Source organism: Balearica regulorum, chromosome 2 (genome assembly GCF_011004875.1).
Source record: "Balearica regulorum gibbericeps isolate bBalReg1 chromosome 2, bBalReg1.pri, whole genome shotgun sequence".
In the NCBI taxonomy this organism is placed as follows: Eukaryota; Metazoa; Chordata; class Aves; order Gruiformes; family Gruidae; genus Balearica; species Balearica regulorum.
In genome coordinates, this window is record NC_046185.1 from 87,865,622 (window position 1) to 87,888,156 (window position 22,535).

Genomic DNA, 22,535 nt, shown 5'->3' on the forward strand with positions numbered 1-22,535 from the left:
TAAGGTCTATGGACTGAGAGCATAAGGAATTCCTGGAAAGGATGGTGATGCTGCAGAAAAGATAAATTAATTCTTTACATGAGTATTCACCATAAAAAAGATGGGGAGATTGCCATACCAGAACCTTTTCATGAAGGGGACTCACCACAGAATCTGAAATTGAAGTTACAGACTTAGAAGAGTTATAAGTAAGTAGAATTACCACTACCCAGCCACTAAGAGTGGGCGGCTATGGTGAGTTAATCCTGGCTGGAGGCCAGGTGCCCCCCAAAGCTGCTCTATCACTGCCCTCCTCAGCTGGACAGGGGAGAGAACAGAAGGCTCCTGGGTCAAAATAAGGACAGGGAGAGATCAATCACCAGTTACTGTCATGGGCAGAACAGACTCAACTCAGAGAAATTATTTTAATTCTTTGCCGATCAAATCAGTCAAGTAATGAGAAATAAAACCAAATCTTAAAAACCCCTTCCCCCCACCCCTCCCTTCTTCCTGGGCTTAACTTCACTCCCGATTTCTCCACCTCCTCCCCCTGAGCAGCTCTGGGGGACAAGGAATGGGGGTTGTGGTCAGTTCATCACACGTTGTCTCCACTGCTCCTTCTTCCTCAGGGGGAGGACTCCTCACACTCTGCCCCTGCTCCAGTGTGGGGTCCCTCCCACAGCAGACAGTCTTCTACCAACTTCTTCAATGTGAGTCCTTCCCATGGGCTGCAGTTCTTCACAAACTGCTCCAGCATGGCTCCTCTGCATGGGATCACAAGTCCTGCCCGCAAACCTGCTCCAGCATGGGCTCCTCTCTCCATGGGTCCACAGGTTCTGCCAGGAGCCTGCTCCAGCACGGGCTTCCCATGGGGTCACAGCCTCCTTCGGGCATCCATCTGCTCCAGCATGGGGTCCTCCATGGACTGCAGGTAGATATCTGCTCCACTGTTAACCTCCATGGCCTGCCTCACCATGGACTTCTCCAGGGGCTGCAGGAGAATCTCTGCTCCAGTGCCTGGAGCACCTCCTGCCCCTCCTTCTTCACTGACTTTGGTGTCTGCAGAGTTGTTCCTCTCACATATCCTCACTCCTCCCTCTGGCTGCTGTTCCACAGTTGCTTTTGATGGGTTTTTTCCACCCTTCTCAACTCTGTTATCCCAGAGGTGCTACCACTGTTGTTGATGGGCTTGGCCTTGGCCAGCAGTGGGTCCATCTTGGAGCCGGCTGACATTGGCTCTATTGGGCATGGGGGGAAGCTTCTAGCAGCTTCTCACAAAATCTACCTGTGTAGCCCCCCCACTACCAAAACCTTGCCACACAAACCCAATACAGTGGCATTGACCTGGACAACACAACAGTCTTTATAGAAATTTTAGGACAAAACAGGTTAATTACTAACAATAATATATAATCTAGGACTCTAATATTGGTGATGACGTTCTTCACATTTGGTGGCGAGTGTACATGCACCAAACTAGAAAAAAGTTCCAGGGACTCTGTATGCCTTGTATCTTCCGTGTATTTGTGCAATACCCTTCAGAACCAAAATAAACTTCTTCCATCCACTGCCACTCTTAGCAAGTGGTTCCACAGATCTGCTGCCTGTTGTATGGGGAAAAAACCACACATACACACAAAAACAAACAAAAAACCTGCAACCAAACAAAATCCCATTTATTTTGCTTGTTTTAAACCTCAGTGGAATGAATCTGTCCTACCACTATAAAATATTTCCATATATATATATATATATATAAAAAAACCCTGTTCTTTCAGAATTCCAGTGAAGTCACCTCCCTATCACACACACATTATTCAGGGGTTTTAGCATTTATTTGTTTTGATTATTAATTTGAGAAAAATACTGAGTAATGTACTGGTTGAGAAACATACTTTTATTAAAATAGATTCCGATTCAGATGTATATATTTAATAAAAAATAGGAAAGATAGACCTGCAGAAAAAAAAGTTTATGAGAAGTATCGTCTCTTTTCAAAGGATGATAAAGACTTTGATGTACAAATAATGTGGGACTTTCATCTTTTCTCTTTTTATTTTTTGTAATTAGACATTCACTTTTTTGAGAGTTATATATTGCTGCATGCCAATCTTTTAAAGAATCTAGCCTGATTAAGGGCAACATACTAAGTCCTACTTGTAAGTGGCATTAATAAGACTGCAGTTAAGTGCAGTCTTTGTGTTCGGTGAGAGGTACAAAACAACAAAAAAAATCACATAAATAGAATTTATTAATTGTTTGCTCTGACATTCACTTTAATTCATGTTATACACTAGAGTAATAATCTAATTTTAATGTAAATTTTGGAAACAGTAGCTGGATACATGCATAGTTTATGTGTGGTTATATACCAAAGAAAGTTTACGGCTTGTATACCTGCACACATTTGTTGAAAAAGATTGGTAGACAGACTTGTACTATACTAATACTGCTTAGAATACCAGATTAACACTAGTTCTTAGGATACACCTGCAGAACAAATGTGTTTGATATTGTACTTCCATTTCAAATGGTGATGTGTGTGTGTAAAAAGCTATATAAAAATAAATGTTTTGCAGGAGCTCTTTGTTTACTTACAGCTAAAGGCTGCAGCAGTTCTGCGTCCATACTATATAATAAAAAGTCTAGTTGCTCAAAGGCTGGCAATATTGTGGTAAATGGCAAATAATAGCACCATCTGAAGGTGCTTTTAAAATATGTATAGATATTGACATTATATGATCTACAGACTCACCCTTCATGTATGAATCCCTCCACTAAAGAAACCCAAACTGTTCTAGAAATACTTTTTCACTTCCCCTCCTTCCAATATGATCATTGTATAATTTATTTGGATGGTATCTAAGTTTCCTCCACATCCGAAATCTTTATTTCCCATTAACAAAATTACCTGAAAATAATTTAATGGTGCTGACTCATGTTTAAGTGCCTTTGACCTGTTACATTGAGACCTCAGCTAAACTGAGTTTCTGAATCTGATCCTTTGTCTTGCCTGCATTTACTATATTTTTGGCCTTATAAGTCACTAAATATGATGGCATCAAGTTTTTGTCTTACTTTATTTTCTACTGAGAGAGGCAAATATGGTTCATAAGGTGTCTTCTGCAGAGCTATAGAGAATGTCCAGTCAAGGTATGCGGTGAAAAGGAAGTATGATGGTAAATGCTTTGTTAACCTCCATCCAAAAATTATATATTCTGAAAATGTATTTATAGGACTGATTCTTATCAATGTTTTTGTTCCAGTTTCTTCAGAAATATTAGCTCAAATAATAACCCCTATCATATTTGCTGACACTGAAACTGCTACATATTTCCAGAGTTTGGTCTTGTTCCAAGTTATCAAACCCTTTTTTACTTTAAAGGTTGGATTTTAGCTAACCTCAAAATTTGATGTGATGGTCAGGAAAGTAATTTTCAGAGCAGTTTATTTATATGTAATATGTGCTCACTTTTCATAGTTCTTTGTGTGCACAATGATTAGTAAAAAATGATAAAACTTCATCAGTGCTTGAAACAGTAAGTGGGTTTCACAATTTGTGAGCAATACAGGTTTGGTTCAGCAATAATTTTTAGGGCAACATTTTTTTACTTGTGCATTTTGAAGAAAGAAAATATAGAAGTTGTGATGATTAAAATATGTTCTTTATCCTTCTTTTGAAAATCATCAAAGAAGTGTTACATATGCATCTTTTAAGTTATCTTATATTCTAATATTAGTAAATACTGAATTTTTCATTCAGTTTATTTTGAGACAACATTCATCATTGATCCTAGTCTGTTAACTTACCCCTGTGCAAGAGGATATTTTTTCCACCACAGATTAAATTAGCACCTTCTTATTGGCAATCAGCTTAGATCATATCATATTTTATATCATTGATTCATTTTTAAAGTAATGACCATCTATTTGATGATCACACCTCATCAGCTCTGAAATGTAGGAGAGAAAGAGAATTATTTTCCTTTGCAGTAAAAGTAAAAAAGTCTGTATGCTTACTGAAAGTACAGTATTTATTCTCTGTGTCAGTGGATTTTTTTAAGATGTAAAAACTTTATTATCTGAAAAATGTTTGGCTAGGATTTTCCCTCAAAAGAAACTCAAGAGGATCTGAATCTGTTGTGAAGGAGTAACTAAACTTCAAATTATATTCTTCATGTATTGTATTCATTGCTGTACATATTGAAGAAGCTGAGATACCTGGATTTGTAACATCTATTTCACTGTCATTTTTCCATAGAACTTTGTGACATATGACACATTTTGAAGCTTTCTGTTATTCTCTGAAATAGTAGTCAGCAACAGCATTCTTATCATGTTCGTTGGTTTTAGCACTTCAGTTCTTTTTACTTTCTATCTTCAGATCAGTTCTTTGACAGATGCTGGAATCTATATATGTCAGTTCAGGAACAAGAAAGGGAATCACTAAGGGGGTTATTTCCGGCTTTGAAAGATAAATCTGTTGAGGATAAAAACTAAACTCTGATCGGTTAAGTTTCATGGGGTTTTTTTTAATTAATTTTCCCTAAAAAAAAGCTACTGATGGATGTTAAGTGAAACACAAAGGTTGCTTCCGATAACTATAACCCTTACAGTAAAATCAACCAGACAGTATCTTGTCATGCTATATTTTGCTTTCACCTACATTTGAAGACCAGAAAGAGAAGGAAAAGTGAACAAAGGATCTTTTATAGAACTTTAAAATTAATTCAGGGTGGATGCTTGGTTTGTCATGCATAATGTCTCCTGCTAAACAAACATCCATTCACATTTTTATTTTACAGTGAATCTGCGGTTTCAGAGAGGAAAAGAGTTTTCCAGTCAGAATGACTGCTGAGTAATTGGTGTCAACTAAGTTTACATGAAGCAAATATGTACTATGGAATTTCTTTTTGTGAATCTGTCTCTGTTCACTTAAGGCTTTAGTATCCTGCAAGGATTTCTCCTGTAATTAAGGTTCACATACCTAATGCAACAAGATTTGGCACACAAGGAAAATTGTCACTCAACTAAATTATACTTCCAGTGTCGATTTGATTTTTAGTAGACTTTATATGTAAACTCAGAATGGTATTATCCCACATTTGACTTCTAATACTTTACAAATGGTCCTTGTTATTGCATAAATTCTTTCTTTTGAATTGCTGTACCATAAATGATTTTCTTTAAATTCTCCTTTCTTCTCAGGCATGGAAAGGATCTTGTATAGGTAAATCAACAGTGTATATACTGATAATGAGAACTGCAAAAAGAAATAATGAGTCATCATTAAGGTGTACTGCGAATTAATTCTAAGTAGTACAAATTCAGATACAAGCTTGGTTGATACTTAGTAAATTATTTTCCCAGCATAATCTAAAAGCATTCCTTTAAGCACTGATCTGAGGAAGAAGGGTTGAACAGGTGGCAGTGACAGGTCATAGCCTGAGGTAGCACCATCAAGTATTTTCAGTCTTTCGGTATATCTTTGAGAAACATCTGTTGATGCAATTGTTTTTGTTCTCATTAAATGTGTATTAATAAGAATATGTGTTTTGGAGGAGTATTGCAAGGAGTTATACCATTTTCTTAGTTAAGAAGGTGACCTTGCAGAATTAGGAATTTCCTGTGAAGGAAAATAACATCATTTCCATTGATCTATTGGAATTCTTTTTGCTTTTCAATTTTTTTTCTATTTTTGCAGACCCCACATTATCAGACATTTATGTCAATCAAGTATTTTTTATTACTTAGTATATCCTGATAAAATAGTCATGGACAATCTCAAGAAGAATATACAAAGTGATAAAAACTTAGATTTGAATGAAAACTACCTTCCTTTAACTTTTCTTAGGCTCCAGTGCTTTAGCATACACAGATTTCACTTTTGCCTCTGAATATGTTAAGGGCTGAGTTCTGAATCAATGCCAACAACATAAGATAAATAAAACTTTCTGTACTTCCTTCTTACTTGATAGCTAGTATCTCTTTCTTCACTGCACAGTGTAGAAGCATCTGCCCAGCATTTAAAAGATTTGGCAGGCAGGTGCAGGTGCCCTGAGGCATTCATCATACCATGGGTTCTGTGCTCTCCAAACTTAGACGTGCATCAAAATCCCTCACCTTTCAGTTTCCAATGTGTTTTGCACATTCCATCTGTGTGCCGTATCAGCATTAGTCAAATTTACTTACTTCAAAGATAATACCTTCTCAATTTGAGGGTAATTTCTTTCAGGCTGGTTAACACTCTGAGTATCTTTTTTTCCTCTGTGAAAATGCAGCTGTCAACCATGTGGGGGAAAGTGGATTTGTTCATAATAAGGAAGATTTTGATGTAGAAGGTACTAACGATTAGAAATATCATAATTCTCCCTTCCTTTTCAATCCAAAGTTATGTTGTATTGGGTGTAGGTGTAGCAGGGCTCTGCAGGTGCGGCCCCTGTGTGGAGTCCGGTGCCGGACACAGCCGGTTCCAGGCAGCTCCAAGGGCCCCACCGCAGGGCACAGCTGAGCCCCTCAGCCACGGGCGGGCGCCTCGGGGAAAGCCTGGGTAAGAAAGGGCAAAGCGCTGCCCGGCAGCCAGGGCTGAGGGAAACGGGGTGAGAAAGAGCCCTGCGAGCCCCGAGGGGAGAGCGGGAGGAGGGCAGGAGGGGCTCCAGGCGCCCCCGCTGAGGTGCCCCTGCGGCCCCGGGAGAGACCCTGGTGGGGAGGGTGTTTCCCTGCAGCCCGTGGGAAGGCCCCAGGCTGGAGCAGGGAGAATTGTGAGGAGGAAGGAGCTGCAGAGAGGAGCTGATATGGGATGACCCCAGCCCCCCAGTCCCCATGCTCCTGCATTACTGAGAGTGGAGGAGGTAGAAGAGTTGGGAATGGAGGAATGAAGTTCAGCCTGCGAAGAAGGGTGCTGAGTGGAGGGAAGGTGTTTTAAGTTTTTCTGTCTTTGTTTCTCACCATCCAAATCTATTTTTATAATTATTTGGGAGTATTTAATTTTAAAATGTTTAATAAATTAAGTTTTCCAAGTCAAATCTGGTTTTCCCATCATCATAACTGGTCGGTGGTTTCCCTGTCTTTATGTCAACCCATGAGCTTTTCCATCTTATTTTCTCCCCTTGTCCTGTTAAGGAGAGGGAGTGAGAGGGTGGCTGGGTGTGGGTCTGGCAGCTGGGCAGGGTGATCCCACCACATATGTTACTTTTCTCTGGAACACTGGAACCACAAGGCTCGATTCTATAGATGTGTTTGGATTGCATATTCTTTGTCTCTTCGACATAGCTGGGGAGAGTAATTTTCATATCAGTACTAGTTTGCTTGGAGAAGGACACCTCAGCATTTAGTTCTGCAGCAAGACAGTTGCCAGGAAGCCATCCTTGATTCTTCAGCAAGACTACTGACATAAGTAGGCCTCTTTCTCTCCTGCTCTAGTTTGAGAGAGATTACAATTAATTTATCTAATAGTTACCCTGCAACCTTTCTATCTTTTCGCAACCATTATCTTTCTCTGCATTGAGAGTGGTCCTGTTTCTGACCCCCTGGAGAGAGAGGAAGAAACAATCCCTTTTGACTCCTGGATTTTTCCATACCACACAGAGGATATCCCCATCAGGAAACTGCTGGCAGGATGTGCTGCCTTCATGCCAACTCAATTTCAAATTAATTGTATAGCTCAGAAGCAGCTCTAAAAGTTATCAGGAAAAACAACTTAATGTCATAATAAAAAGTGTCACATGGAAAATTCAGCCCCTTTGAAAACAAAAGCTGACTGATTATGGCAATGCTCAGAGATATGAACGGTTTCTGTAGTGTAGAGTACTTGGCTGCTGTTCCAGTATAAATATTGCAACTACTCTCTTAAACTTAAAACGATCATAAATGGTTTTAAAAACACTTTTCAGATAATTTCTGCTGTCAGCTAATTCCCTGAACACACTATTTTGGCACAAAGATTATTAGTTGTAAAAGGGAAAAAATAAGATTGATGGGATTAAATGAAGCAGCTAGTATGCTTCTATCTAAACATTTGTATAGAATGATCAAGTCATTGGTACTGACATTATGTAAAGTATTAACGCTCTTATCGTACTATTTAACCTAAGGAAATGTTGGGTAATTCTACAGTACGCAAATTGAGAAGATAAAAGTATTTCCTAGTTTATTAATGTTGCTTTCAAAAGTTATGTAGAGCGCTGAGTGCTCATCTATAATGATTTCTCTCCCCTCTTAAATTTAATTGAAGAAACTGTACATATTTTAATATATGAGAGATTTAGGGAGTAGACTATAGATTTTTAAAATAACAGATCTTTACTATCACACTGATCTTCTAATGGATACTATACCCTTTATGAAAATCTAAAAATAAATATCACATATTCTAGGCTTCCATTTGACAAAAGCTTATTGGACAATAGCAACCACAGTTAATGTCAGCTGTATTTATTTATAAATAAATGATGCTTTGTTTTGTTTCAATGTAAAACATCTGCTGCGTTTGTTTCCATCAAAGGTAAAATATGCAGAGACAAGATCTGTTCACATTTGCATCCAGAAGATTTCTAACAGAAGTTTTTCACTTTATTTTATCTAACTGGAAAAGAAATAAAGGTTTTGAGTTTTATGGTGAATTCAACCCTGTGGATGGAGCTAAAAGAGAGTAGTCTAATCATGGAGAGTGGTCAGAATCAAGGCCTATTATAACTCAATAGTTATTGGGTTTATGTTTACAGGTTTTGCTATTGGACTTAGAGGAGTATACATGCATGAAGTTTAAGCAGTTGGAGGCTCTCAGAAGTGTAATTCAGGGTACATACACAGCATTGAAAGGAGAGGATCTCGGTATCTCGAAGGATATCAATGAAACTGACAGAATCCTGGAACAGAATGACCAAAAAAGAAACTGTGATACTGGCAATACCCCCCACCCCATCCCCACCATGTTCCCTTGTAGTATTGTAATTGAAAGATTATCTTATTGATATACCAAGAAATACCTGTCTGAAGTGAGGGATAAAGATGAATAAAGTAGCACTCAAGAAGGAAAAGAGAGCTCTGCCTGTGGAACACCGAGCTGCTGTGCTCAGATTCACCTTGACTCTTTCTGTGCAAGTTTGCTTGGGCAGTGCTGAGAGGCTCAGCTCTTGCCTTCCTGGACAGAAACATAATACTGTCCTGATCATTAGCTGGGAGATGTACTTGTTGCAAGTAATGACAGACACATTTAGAAGAAATATAAGAAAACACAGTCTTCCAGAAGAACTTGTTGAAACAGTATATCTTAGGATATAGTAGAGGAGTTTATTTGCACTTCTGCAGAAACAATTAAATACAATTACCTATGATGACTACAAGCTTAGTCTTCAAAACCTAAGCTGAAGTTTCTTTAGAAAGAGTTAAATGTGTGTCAATGACAAGATCTGTTACTTTCATCTCCCGTCCTTTACTATTTTTGTCAAAAATGGACCTGTTGAGGCCCTGATTTGGGAAAACATTTCAACAGAAGCTAAAGTCCTGTTGACTGTAATGTCAAATATACACATTGATTAGCTAACAGAACCAAATACAGATTCTGATTTGTCAACAAGCAAAATACTGTTTACTAAGCTAAAGACCTGTTGCAGTGTTGCTGCTATTTTAAAAATGAAAATGTTTGGTTTAGTGGTCCCTAGAATAGAATAAATCACTATATCAAAGAGAAGGAAGCATATGAATATTAGTAATGAAAATTAAATGACTGTGTAATTTGCAGTGCTTATCAAACTACAAATATATTCTGTTAGGATTTATCTGTTCATGTCTGTTGTCATCTATTCCATATTTGGAAAATTCACCCCAAAGAAACATTTTTCTTTTATTATCATATAAACCAAAATGAGGAAATTATATGAAGATTATTAAACAAAAGCTCTAGGAAATAAAAGACATAAATATGGGGATTCCTTGTTCCACTCTGGAACGCTATGACATCGAAGCTCGTCTCGGTGCTTCCCGCACCAAGCTTTGAAGATTTTTGGACTCAAAAAAGCAAGAGAACACAGGGGTTTATGACAGATCATCTATCAGCAGTGACTGAGTAAACCCTGAGGTGAAAGGAGATTGTTATATCTTACAGTAGCACTGACAAATGGTAAAAGTGAAAGGACACACTCCTTGTCTACTCATGGTATTCACTGATGCAATGATGTGTTCTGAAAGTTGCAAATGAAGTTGGATCAAACCTTTAAAGACTGCTAGCTAAGCCATAAACCATGATTGCAATTCAGTGGTTAGGAACCAATTAAGTGTATTGCACTTGAGGCAAGGAGTGAAAGAATAAGTTACTATCAAATTTCAATGTGTAAAACAACCTCACAGTTCGGCACATTTGCTTTCCAATCTTAAAATAAAACATACCAAAGACAATTAAAAACATTCTGAATGCAACCAGGTGTAAATACACTTGAATGCAATTACCAAAGGAAATTAGTGTATATCAGCAAAAGTATGAACAGTCACTTAATCTGAGCCATGCAATCAACCTTTAGGGCTGCTTAATGCTAATAGAGTTTGAGGTCAAATGCCTTTCTCAAAAACTCCATTGCTCAAGGTCTGATCGTGATATCCTCCAAGCACATGAACATTTGGGCACTGACTTCAATTATAAACAAACTTGCCTCTTTGATCTTTATTGTTCACTGTTAGAAATACCTAGTAAAGTACAGAATCCTCAGACCCTGGCTGCTAGACCCTGCCTTCATGCTCCTGGCCCGAGGGAGCAGCTGGTCCCCACAGCATCCTCATAATTAGGATGTTTGTGGCCACATAGACAGGCAAATAATCTTCAAATGTTCCGTGGACTCATACTCTGAGTTAATAGTTCTTAACATTAAAGTTCTGCTAAGACTATTTCTTTTTTCCTATAGTTTGACTTTTGTCCTTTCTTTAGTCAAAGTTCGCTAATTAACAATATACATTCATTTTATAACAGTTTTAATTATCTTTTTGGCTTTCTTGTCTTCCTTTCCATTAAATAAATTCAGTATAAATAAGAAGCATAACTAACAATTTAGTTAATTGGGATTCTTCCTCCTCTGCCTTCTGTTTTTCCCTCTCTGTTTCCCTCACTGCTCACTTTAAGCTCTGCAATCCCACTTTTTACTACTGTTTCCCATCTGAGAATCAGTTGTACTACTTAGAGTCTTCTAGTTGAAAGAAACTAAATTAGAATCAAACTCTTGGGTAGCAGCTATTGTAATATGGAAACTTCTCTTTAAAACCACACAAGTGATCTTTGGCATAAAATATGTCCATGTAGAGAGGAACATTTCCAATTAGAGAACAGGGTTTCTGTTTGAAGACTTTCCAAGATACTGCTGTAATGAAGTACAATTTGGATTTTTTGTTTGGTTGGTTTTTGGGTTTTGGTGGTGGATTTGGTTTGGGGTTTTTTTTGGTGGTGGGTGTGGAGCAAATAAGACTTTTTAGAAATACAGGATTTAAGAAAAATGCGGTCTTATTTCTCATTTTCAACTTTAACAGTGGGCTCAAGTGGCGACATTCAGATCTTGAATACCAGTTACAGAGAAGGTGTCCTAATGCTCTTTTGGGCTTCAGTTCCAGGTCTTAGTTCTTCACATCACAAAATTCACTTTATTGGCAAAGTCCAGATGTAAACCTAGATTCAATCTTGCTGATACAAAACACTAGGATGCGTGGTTTGTGCTCATCATTAAACCCAATTTTTTCTCTAGTCTAATATTCCACAAATAGCTTATCTTCAAAAATTGTAGCCTTAAAAATCATCTCTACAATGTCTTTTGAGAGCATGTGCAATTATATCTCTGCATAAGCTTTCCTTAGTGGGCATTCACTAGGCTATTCTATTAGTTCAAACCCTTATCTAAAACTTTTACTTGGTATACTGGAGTTTGTCTAATACACACTCACAGTACTATACAACTATCTTAAATCTCTAGATAAGTCAGTAAGCTTCCCTTTTTTCCCTCATTAGTGCTACTTCAGGATAATTTCCTCTTATTAACAGCATAGCAATGAAGGTCCTAGAGGAGAGACAGGTCTGAAATGCAATACAAGTCAGGGATTATTCTGGTTTGCTTTTCCCTTTCCCTGACCTACTTTGAACAAAATACTTATTTAGCATTTCTTAAACAGTTACCATTTTCTTATAAACTGGTCAATTTCATCTTGTCTTTTGAATTTTTTAGAGTTGTGACATTTTACAGATAGAAGCTAAAATCATGACTTAAAGCTTGAAAACTGGGTCTGCACTATTAATCCCAAGCATTCAAATACAGATACTTTTGACTATTTGCTTCTCAAATTTCAAGTTTCCCGTCATATAAATATATATATTTTTTGACTCCGTTGCTAATAAAAAAATCAAGATCACGTTCTTTCATGTAAGAACGTGACGCCAGGAGTTATGGCTCTGCTAAAGCAGGAAAAAGAAAAAATATTAACCATTGTGAGGATAAAATCAAGGGAGCAGGAAATAGTGAATTTTTCAAACATTATAGGAGATATTTTGTGAACATGTAATTTAGACCTAAATAGGTACTAAGCATCTGCTAATGACTTTTCAGATTTGAGGCATGCTGGAGGCATTTCAAAGAATATTCAAGCACAGCTTGAGAGAACAGATAGTACAAAAGGAAGGCTGCACATCGATCTGGTTCTCTGTTTTTTGTATAAAGCAGCAATAAAAGCTTTAACATTCCTCTGCAGAAAATTTCTGATGTATAAGAGAATGAGTGAGTGTAGGAGGTTGTTTCTTGCATAAACTATCACTAAGTGATTGTGGAAATTTAACATTTAAAACAGCCCATTTCTTCAAGCAGGAGTATAGGATTACCTTCTAGGACAGGAATTGTGGATTGTGTTTATTGTGTCTGTGTAATTATATATGTGTGTGCATGCACTTACATATACGTATATATATAGAAATTGTAACAAGTAGAAATAATGGAGTTTGTCTTCTACTAAAAGACAAGAAGTAAAAATTAATTTACTGAACTACAGTATTTTTCAGATGCTGAGCATTAGCTATTCTAATGAAACATTTCATCATTTCAATAATTTAGGCATTGTCAATTATAAAGCATTTGGTAAATGCTAATACTGTACTGGACACACATGGGTTTTGTAAATCCACTGTTAATTAAGAGATTTCTTAAAACATAAATGGTGATGGATGTTTACCCTGTCAGAATCACTGTTTAGTCCCTCAATCAGTAAAAACTGTCAAATGAAATCTAACCCCAAGAAAAATACACTTAAAGATCACCTAAGTAGATAAACAGAAACAAAGTGAGATGTGTAAGACTTTGTCCGTTCCTTTCCCATATGCAGGAATGCTTCTACTCTGTACTTCCCACTGTTATAATGCCTTCTGTTTAGACATCTTCTGTCATGTGGTTTGAGCCAATTTCTTTTTTCCCCTAAATCTCAAAGTTTCTTCGTACTTTCAAGTATCTACATTTTTCAGCTGTCATAGCAAATCAAATAATAAATAGTCATTCTTGTGTATCAATAATTGACTGAGAATTTGAAACATTTTATAATTTTTAACAGTTTATGACAATATAATCTAGATTTGAATCTACATTGTTGTTTCACTTGACTACGTTATGATTGTACATGGGAGGTAAGTAGAAGTTCTGCGCACTGCCTCTTGATGACTGAAAATGGAAGGTGTGGAACTGAAATGCAATCAGGCAGGAAAGATTAATTACAAAAACTTGCTCACTCAAATAGTTCTCAAAAATTGTGAGATTTTTATTGCTTCCGTGATGTGAATGCTAAGTAACAGTGTCTGCAGCATTGCAATTTTATATCATTACGTTTTGTGAAAGAAACACCAAATAAGAGAGTTCTGTTCAGCAACTTGTTTTCTGTGAACTTGAGCTGAATACTTTTGCATTCCTTTTTCTTTTTTCTTTTTCCATATGGTAACAAAAATTAACATCAATTAATGGAAAATACATAGCATCTCTATGGAGAATTGGCCTGTGGAAGACTGACTCAGGATGTATATCCTATGTGTGTGTGTATATATACACACACACACACACACACTTAGACACTCAGAAATTTTATATATGTGCTTATTATTGTAATATATATTTTTATTAAACTAGTAGTAATGCCTTATACTTCTGCATTCTTTGTTAAAGAAATGATTATGTGTAATCTGCCAAGCAACCTGTAAGATTCTTGAAGACATGGCTCTAAGATGCATTATAGAAACACCAATATCTGTGTTTAGCAGGACATAAACCAGGACGTTTGTTAGCTGGCTTTGTGTGAATCACACAGGACGATTGAGAGTTCCCTGGAAAGCTGGATAGTCCACATAAATACCTCATAAGCCCCTTAAAAGGATCTGCCACAACTGCATGGGGATGAAGTCTACATTTTGCATACAAGCAACATCTATAGAACAGTCCAGATTCCCTGCATAGAGGGAGCGGTTTGTACTTCACTCCAGTGTATGTCTGCCAAATCAGTCCCAGGTGTACCAGGATTTTGGGGGAAAATTGTACCCTATTGAGAAAAAGCCTTTCACCTTCGAGTTTGCGTCTTTCTGTAAGTCTCAGTGATGCTTCTATTTAATTGTGATCTGCCCTAGTCTTTTCATAGTTCCATAAACTTTGTAGTTGACACCAGTGGTTGTAGTGTGTTCCTACTGTGTCCATCACAAAATGTGAGCAAGGCTGGCAAGCTTAACTCTGAAGTATGAAGACCCTGTCTCCTGTGGTATGGAGTATTGCATCACTAGCAGCAATGCATTTTGTCAACATCAGTAATTTTTTTCTCCCTTTTCATATACAGATTGAGACACTCATTAACCATAATCAGAAAATCATTCACCCATGTCAATGTTTATACAGAAGATTACCACAATCTTATGTTTCTCCTATTCTTACTGAATATCTTCTGTTGATTTAACTGAACACCATGCTAGGTCAGTTTTGACCCTTGGAGTTGAAATATAAAAATTATTCCAGCTAATATGCCATTCAGTCATTCAAAAAAGTGAAGCATGGATCTCTTTGTTTAGTATCAAAGAATGTCAATTACTTGATTAGATATATGACAGAAATGGCTCTAAGATTTTTCATTTTATCTGTATATACCACAGAAATTCATGCAGTTCTTCATCATTCCTTGTCTCCCTTAAATATTTTTATGCTTGTGAATTTATTTATGTGTGTGTGTCTGTGTGTATTTATGTGATATCCAGTTTTACCTACTGCTTTATGTTTCTAGGGTGGATGAAAGAAGTATCATGGAAACTAACACCAAGTATCATTTTCTGTTGTGAGAAAAATCATGTAGAATTAATTGAATCATGGAAGCGTATTGCACATCAGCTGCAGACAAGTTTATTGCTGGCCCTTCAATGCAACGATCCCGTTGTGTTTTGTTTGCTGCTTTCCACTGGAGAAAATTATGATAGACATCCAAACTCATATTCAGCCAAGAATCTTTTTGCCTTTATAGTGATATAGAAACACTCACTGATGTAAACAAAGGTTGAGTCTAAACCGAGTGATGACAAGTCTAAGGATAAAGTAACATAGATTATTGCTGTAACTGAGCGCTGTGTGCTCTAGTGGAGCATACACAAATTAATTCACTGGCAGCAGTGGATGTCAGCTCTATTAAACCACCTCCCACCCCCCACACACCTCGTTTACTATACTGACACAGGAGATAAGTTCAGGAGGAAATGGTAAAGGTGTTGCTTTATAGGTAAAAAACAAACACAATGGAAAAAACATTAAGAAATCTTACCTGAACTGTAAAAAGTGGAAATATATTGGGACTATCTGAAGTAGAGCTCTGCAAAACCAACTGTAAATTCAGTCAGGCTGATTTGGTAGCAGGACCACAAGTGCGTAAACAGAGGTGTGTGGGAGTTCATCTAAAAGATCTAACTGGCTGCTCCTCCCAGTGCCCTCTCTGTAACAGATTCTGTCTGTTTTACTTCAGTATATTGTGTTCTCTTAAAAGATTGTGACTTGACAGCAGGGAGTAATTTGCTTGCTTTGCCCTTTCCTGTCTCTTGAAATGTGGATTGAGTGGAAGCTTTTGCAGGGAGAAGAGATGGTTTCCTCTTAGATGGCAACTGAGTATGCCATTTGGGCAGGCAGAGGACTGATGTGGCAAACAGGGGAGCCTGCAGTTCAGAAAACCTGACAGTCCTCAAAGAGGAGTGGGAAGACACAATTCACAGCTTACAAAATGCCATTTCTTAGAAGGGGCTGTGTAAGGTTTCTTGCTGCTGAGGAAGGGACTAAATGTTGCTATACTATCTACTAGATGAATGGATGCGACCCTCTATAAACAGATAGGAGCAGCCTTGCGTTCACAAGCCCTGGTCCTCATGAGGGACTTCAGCCACACCAGTATCTGTTGGAGGGACAATGCAACAGGGCATAAGCAGTCCAGGAGGTTCCTGGAATGTGTTGATGATAACTTCCTCCTACAAGTGATAGAGGAGCCAACAAGGAGACTCACAATGCTGGACCTTGTTCTCACCAAAAAGGAGGGGCTGATGGGGAATGTGAAGCACAAGGACAGCCTTGGGTGCAGTGACCATGAAATGCTGGAGTTCAAGACATTAGGGCAGTGAGGAGGGCGCACAGCAAGCTCACTACCCTGGACTTAGGAGAGCAGACTTTGGCTTTTTCAGGGATCTGCTTGGTAGAGTCACATGGGACAAACCCCTGGGAGGAAGAGGGGCCCAAGACAGCTGTTTAGTATTCAAGGATGACCTCCTCCAAGCTCAGGAGAGATGCATCCCAACAAAGAGGAAGTCAGGCAAAAATGCCAGGAAGCCTGCATGGATGAACAAGGAACTCCTGGGCAAACTCAAACGCAAAGAAGAAGCCTACAGGGGCTGGAAGCAAGGGCAGGTAGCCTGGGAGGAATACAGAGAAATTGTCTGAGCAGCCAGGGATCAGGTTAGGAAAGCTAAGGCTCTGATAGAATTAAATCTGGCCAGGGACATCAAGGACAACAAGAAAAGTTTCTATAGGTATGTCAGCCACGAAAGAAAGACTGGGAAAAATGTAGACCCTCTCTGGAATGATAATTACCTGGGATATGGAGAAGGCTGAGGTACTCAATGACTTTTTTGCCTCAGTCTTCACTGGCAAGTGCTCTAGCCGCACCGCCCAAGCCTCAGAAGGCAAAGGCAGGGACTGGGAGAATGAACCATCCACTGTAGGAGAAGATCAGGTTTGAGATTATCTGAGAAACCTGAAGGTGTACAAGTCCATGGGACCTGATGAGATGCATCTGCAGGTCCTGAGGGAACTGGCGGATGAAATGGCCAGGCCACTCTTCATCATATTTGAGAAGTCGTGGCAGTCTGGTGAAGTTCCCAGTGACTGGAAAAGGGGAAACATAACCCCCTTTTTTAAAAAGGGTAAAAAGGAAGACCCAGGGAACTACAGGCCGGTCAGCCTCACCTCCGTGCACGGCAATATCATGGAGCAGATCCTCCTGGAAACTACGCTCAGGCACATGGGAAATAAGGAGGCGATTGGTGACAGCCAACACGGCTTCACTAAGGGCAAATAGTGCCTGACAAATTTGGTGGCCTGAAAGGGGCCTACAGGAAAGCTGGAGAGGGACTGTTTATCAGGGAGTGTAGTGACAGGACAAGGGCTAGTGGTTTTAAGCTGAAGGAGGGTAGATTTAGATTAGATATAAGGAAGAAATTCTTTACTGTGGTGAGACACCAGAACAGGTTGCCCAGAGAGGTTGTGGATGCCCCCTCCCTGGAAGTGCTCAAGGCCAGGTTGGATGGGGCTTTGGGCAACCTGGTCTAGTGGAGGGTGTCCCTGTCCATGGCAGGGGGGTTGGAACTAGATGATCTTTGAGGTCCCTTCCAACCCAAACCATTCTATGATTCTATGGATTTTGACTACAATTGGGGAAGTAGTTTCTTGAGTTTTTTCTGCTGCAGGCAAACTTTGAACTGAAAATAATACTTATTTGCTTTCCAGTTAGATGTCAATATGGAGGAGAAGTCATCACCATCTCCATAAGTCTTAAAAAGCAGTGGGACTCAGTTCTGTTTACATCCCTCTGATACAGGAATAGTGAGAAAGAAAAGGAGTTACTTTTTGCCAGTTAATATCTTTTTTTCCAGTTATACTTCCAGTGTGATGTTTAATTCAGGGATAACACTGTAATTAAATTATTTTTAATAACTGCATATAGCAGAGGCTGTCAGAAACATAACTGAGAAGATTATGTTATGCTCAGGATAAGAGATGGATCTTCTTTTACATCGAGAAATGGAAAAATCAACACAGAGATGAAGGATCAGCAAGCAGCTGTATACACAACCATGTTATTCCCTCTTCCTGGGATACACATGACACTCACTTTTCCCATCTGGGATACTGATACGTGCAGTATGAAAATGTGTCATTTACTCAACTATTCACTTAAAAACTAAACAGCTTGGCAGTGTTTGAGGTGGATAATGTACAATAAAAGGTATAGCTGTAAGCGTGAGGCCCCATTGCAGCTTATTAGCAGGGCTGCATCCTCAGTAGGCTTGCAGGATTTGGAAAGAATGACTACTGGCAAATGAAGCCTTATTGGTGAATGAGCAGCCACTCTAATGAATCCAGAAAGGCTATGCTTAGCACAGCCTCTCATGTGGTTCACATTGATTGAATTGTAAATTAAGCTGGTGTAAAACTGCAATGCATACATGCAATGGTGTATTATATATGTTTTTTAATGTGACCTGAAAATAACAACAGAAAAAAACACCCAAAGCATTATTATTATTAACCACCTTGAATTAATTTATTAACACAAAACAGAAGAGCTTGCTGGAGTCTTATATTGTTATTGTTTCTTTTTAAATATCTTCTAAACTTCTAAAAAATCAATACTGGAATGATATGTATTGAGACATTTTATAGATACATGAACAACAGCAGTTTTGAAAATCACAAGGTGATTTATAAAAGGTCTCCAGTGAGTCACTTGAATGAGCAAATTCTGGATTTGATCCCAGATATGCAAATATATGTAGGCTTGTAACTCTCACCAATTTTAAAATAGGAATCTAAAATAGGAACAAGATGGGTCTGCTCCTTATTTTGCGCAGGTGAATTTGGCTGATTAATTCTTCATGCGCTATGAAAGTGAAGGAGACTTTCCCTTAGGCTGTGGAATAATAGCAGAACAAGGTCTGATCTTATAGTAGTCCCTGTAGGAACTGTATAGTTCTCTTCTAGGATAGAAGCAAAAGCTTCCTGATTTGCTTGTGGAGTCACAATCTGTACACTGATCCTCACTTACTTTTGTCTGACCATATCTCGCCACAATGTTAGTCTGAAAGATACTTTTTTTTTTTAAATTTATGGATATTTTTTCAACATTATATAAGAAATTATTACACTAAAGAGAATAACAAAATCTAATCGTGTAGCTTTTTGATGCTACAATTTCAGTTACAATGAAATTAGAATAACAAAGGAGAATACGAAAAAGACAAGTGCAAAGTGAATACCTTTAGATGTATCTTCATAATGCTATTATTTTGCAAATTAAAGTAAAACATACTTTTTTAAAAAAGTCAAATCAGGACTAGCATTCACAACCATATAGTTTGCCTGATAAAGTAATACATCAAATTGAATACAGATATGCCCAGTCCCTTCAGTGCTTATATTGAAAGCCATCTGTCAGCTAACCATTACTGCTACTGGTAACCTGGAAGGACCGCTGTATGCTAGTAAGCATACAGCAGGTAACAGTGGGTTTTATATGGTCAGTCTACATTGCAATGTTACTATCTTTTGGTCTGCAGTCTTAACTCTGACACAGTGTTCAAATTTCAGTAGATGTCACATGAGTCACATTTCATACCTGCAGTGTGCTACTGCATAGGCTGTAGTGCTGTATTGGGTCTGGCTGAGAGGGAGTTAATGGTGGTGCTCATGGTGCTGTGCTGTGTATTGGTAGCTAGCAAACTGTTGATAACACACCAGTGTTTTGGCTACTACTGAGCAGTGCCAGCACACATCAAGGTTTTCTTTCCAACATTTGTTTTTCCGCAGCAGCAGGCTGGGGGTGGGCAAGATCTTGGGAGGGGACACAGCCAGGACAGCTGACCCAAACTGACCAAAGGGATATTCCATATGATATGACGTCTGCTCAGCAATAAGAAACTGAGAATAGGGGGAGGAACAGGGCGGGGGCATTCGTTTTTTTTTTTTTTTTACAATGTCTTCCGGAGTAGGGGGTACGCTTACTGAAGCCCTACTTCCCAGGAAGTGGCCGGACATCGCCTGCTGATGGGAAGTAGAGAATAATCTTTTGCTTTTTGCTTTGCTTCTGCGCGCGGCTTTTTGATTAGCTACATTAAACTGCCTTTATCTCAACCCACAAGTTTGGGGTTGTTTTTCATCTTCCTTTCTCCCCTCCCTGCCTTACTGAAGAGGGCAGTGACAGAGCGGCTCTGGTGGGCACCTGGCCCCTAGCCAGGGTCAACCCACCACAAGTGCAAATCAACATTAGCTGTCTTAATGCCTTTCCTGTCTAATATGTTTGTTTGATCACAAAGCGAAGCCCTGACATGATTTAGAAATGGATCTCTAGAAAGAAAGCTGCAGCTCTTGTATTCTGATAGATCAATGCAGATGACTAAATGAACTACTACAGTTTCAGCTCTGTGCCCCTCATCCCGCCAATTCCTATACTAGAACCCATTTTTGTGCTCTCTTATCACTCTCCTTTCTCTCTCATCTGTCTTTCCAGCCTCCATGAGCTCCCTTCCATCTCTTTGCAGTGTCTTGTGAGTTGGGAGTTTAGGAGACAACAACCCAACTCTTGTATCTTTTAACTAGACCAGAAAGGTCTCAGTTCTTTCTCCAGAACTGAAGATCGTGCAGGAGAACAAGTGCAGGAACTGCAAGTCCCGTCCCCATCACTCTGAGATAATGGGTCAGCATATATCAACTGACATGCAGTACCCACAGAGTGTGGACTCAGCGCCGTTACTTTGGATTATCTGACATACTGTGAGCTACTTAGGTGGGATAGCCCACAGGAGCCTCAAAGAGTGTGTGGACCCAAAGAATCACCTGGATTTCATTCTTGGTAGTGTCTGCTGACATTTTACAGTATAGTTTTCAGCTCCTGAGGGATACAAAGCAAGCTTGTAAATCTTGAGTGAAGTAACGAAAAATGTTCATCTTTAGTGGCCCTGAGGTAGCAATATTACAATGAAAATCTAAATATTGTAGAATCTCACACCCTAAATACAGCATGGATATTATTGTTGTACAAATGTAAAGAGAAAATCATGGTTTTCAGAGATATTTTGATCTAATGAGTTTAGTTCTTGGGGTAATTCTTACAATTACTTAGCTTTTTGAAATATATACAGCAGAAGACAACATGCAAAAGTCTAAAGTTGAAAGTTAGAGGTAGCTATGTTCTTCAGCTATTCAGTGATTAAAAAACTTAAAATCATGACATATAGATATATGTACATAAGACGTATCAAAGAAATTAAGGCTATTATATTACAAAATGAAATAAGGGACTAATCTTTGGATTCTTGCAGAGAAGGGTCTTTCGGAAAAGACCTGGACTACTGGTAGCAACCATTGGTATCACTTGCACTCACGTTCTTTTACCACAAAATGCAATAGGGTTAGTGAAACCATGGAACATCATATGAGGTATTTTAGAATCTGTGGAGTTAGAAGGGACTACTAACTAGCTAAAGATCAATAGCCATCATTTTAAATTGAAAGTTCTATATTAAGGTTCAGAGGCTTTAAGGTCAGATGAGACTCTAACAGTCATTTAGTCTGGACCTACACATTGAATAACTTCTATGTCAAGTTTAGCTGCAGTTCAAAAAAAAAGAAATCTAGTCTTGGTAGATTCTTGATTATCTTAAAAGTTTCTTATAAGAATGATGCAGGTCTTCTTGAAGACTCACTGAGACCAAATTATGTCCCATGAAGTTTGTGCAACTGTGAATTTGATGTAATATGCCTGTAAAAACCACTACTTTTCTTCTGGTCTTCACATCATTATCTCTTGCTGAAAGCTTTGGGTTCTTTAATCAGAGGAGGGCAAAAAGGACAGATTCTCAGCTTTATACTATCCAATAGGCTTCTTATACATAGTTTGTGTTCGGGGCAAGAGGAGTAGACATGAGGAACTATGAGATTCTAGTTTGGCTCCAGTTGCCGTTATTTCTGCCTTATGCAGAAAGCTGGGAAGACTCTTTCTCTGACTCATTTAATAATTCCTGGTGAAATGCTGTTACTGATGAAAAACTTCCTGTCAAAATCCCAAATAGAGATATGATGGTATTGTTTTATTTATGCTATTAACAAATAAAGAAACAATTTTTTTCCTGGGAAAATCAATTCAAGACAAGAGCCGAGCCATTTCAAGTAAGTTGAAGAGCATCCGTGTGAAAGCGTGCCCTAAAATCAGTTGTTTGAAGTTGACAGTCCTCGCGTAGCAAAAGAAAACTCTTGGAAACTACTGAGAGCAAACAC